We start from the raw sequence: 2,380 nt of genomic DNA on the forward strand, positions 1-2,380 counted from the left end.
GGCTCCGTGGGGGCCTCGCACTCCAGGTCCCCCTTGGTGCTCTCGCTGCTGGGCGGAGAAAATACTGCGAGTAGAGGTGAAGAGAGAGAAAAAACATAGTGTCTGAGACCTCTCCCTGACCCCTGGGCAGAGGGGACCAACGAGTGTCCCCGGGAAGTGGGGTGAGGGGGTGTGTCCCCCACCCCTGCATGGTGGGGGTGTCGGCTTCCCTCCTCTGGCCAAGGGCAAGGAAGTGGGAGCAATGAAGAGGGAACAACCTCATGTCTGGGAGGTGCAACTCGTCCATCCCCAGGAAACCAACCCGCTGCCAGACCAAAGGCCCTAAGGGTAGTATTAAACTCTAGGGCAAATATTAAAAGAATTTAAAACTAATATAGTGCTAGGAATGGTTGCAACATTGCAATTTGCAGTAGATACAAAAACCAAGTAAAAGGGTCTCTGACCTTCCTATCCTTAGATGAGTTCAGATCCACCCCCAACACTCCCTTCCTGCCTACTATGAATATAATTAAGGGGAAGCTGCAGTGGTAATTTCTCTCCTCATTAACTTCCTGATTGGTTTCAGGCTCAGGATTCCAGCGAGCGGCAGTTTGTCACCAATTCCAAATGGCCAATCGTTAATACTAATGTTTGTGTAACTAACTGCCAGCATCTGCCACGGCTTCTTGTACAACAGTAATAGTGAAAGGGTAACGTTAGTGCTTCCCGTGTTAATTCAGATTCTGTTCATCAATAGGAAAATCCATGATGTAATTAGCAAAATGCATAGGTAGTTGAGGCAATCGGAGGGAACTAAATCACAGCAGGAGCTCCATGGGCCCCTGACACCTTAATCATCAATACTTACCATGTTCTGGATTTTACTGTTTAGTGTAGAATTATTACCAGGCTGTGATCTTTTAAAAGAGAATATTGTTTACAACCATTGCTTGTTTTTTAGAAGCCATGATGAATCTAGTACAACTGCACAAGAACAAGGAATACACAGCTGAGGCCTTAAACTCTGTCCCCAAACCGCATCACTGTGCCTAACTGAGCAGCTTCTCCATGTCTGAGCCCTGGGTGCTTTGCAGACTCAAGGACTTCCAGCCTATCTGAAGTTCATTGAAGAAGAAAAGGTCAGGCTTGATTTTCACAGGGAGGCAAATCCAATGGGATGCACGGAAAAGTAAACAGCAGCCATCTGGGTCTAACCCCATCATTGGTAAAATGAGAAATACTCTCTTAAAAAAAACCACCAACATCCCATTTCTGCAGCATTGAATGCTTCTGCAGTAACTTCCATTTGCAGCTCAGCTTCCTGATTTGTCCTTACTTTAAACACTACATTGGTGACCAAGAGATGGAAAAGACATTATGGAGTTGAGGTCTCAAGTACCATTTTCATCTGCTTTTCCTGTCACTAGCAGAATGGCAATTTCTGTTACTTTCAGGGAGTTTTGCTTATTTTTGACATTGTAGAACCTGGCTCCTTGATTTCATGCACATCTCTCTGACGTATTTAAGGGACAGGTAAGACTAACATCACCCTGTGAAAGCAGACTCTACTATTGTCTTTTGTATCTGATATAAAACATTTTTTTTACCTCGCGAACAGGATATTAATGTCATACTACATATTTTCCTAGCTAAAAGTCAAATAAAAGAATGCAGTGCTTAGATATGAGGGAGCCACAAAGTAGTTAAGGCAACTTCCAACAGTTTTCAGACATCCCACAAATGCTGTCAGTGGTTTAATGACATAGAAAGGGGAATCCGGGTCTGGTGCATCATGTATTCCTCTTCTGTGTGGTCAAATGCAAGAAACAGCCGAACAAGTCTCTCTAATGTTTGTGGGCCTGAATAACCATTGGGCTGATGGAGGAATGCACGGATTTACACCTAGAGCAGGCCAGAACAGCACTGGGTAACCTGCAGTTGCAAACAAATTTGTAGATTTTTACGTTTTCTAGCCTAGAAAACCTTTTTCTAGCCTGAGATCCAGAAGCGCTGCAGGATCAGAAACGCTCCTGGCAGGGTGCAAGAGTCAAGCTCTCTTCTGCCACAAGAACATACCAGGAGATTACTGATGATGTGCTTCCTGCCTTCCATTTTCAGTGTGTAAACAGGCTTGATGGTGCAGTCCAAGGAGAAGTCACATCTCCTCAGTGTCCACCGAAGGATGCAACTTGTCTTGCCACTTCTCTTCCTCTGTTAAGTCTGTGCTTGATATTTCATCACTGCCTAAGAGCTCTTGGGACTTGAACTAGATGCAAATGTGCAGGTTAGGGAAAATGAGAGGAGGAACAGAAGATAGTTTATGCTCCTCTGGAAGGGAAGCTGGCTCACCTGGTGAGACAGGACCACAGCACAAGTATACTCAGTGGCCGGGTCAGCATGC

The sequence above is a fragment of the Mesitornis unicolor genome, unplaced genomic scaffold (genome assembly GCF_000695765.1).
Source record: "Mesitornis unicolor isolate BGI_N332 unplaced genomic scaffold, ASM69576v1 scaffold24359, whole genome shotgun sequence".
NCBI classification, from domain to species: Eukaryota; Metazoa; Chordata; class Aves; order Mesitornithiformes; family Mesitornithidae; genus Mesitornis; species Mesitornis unicolor.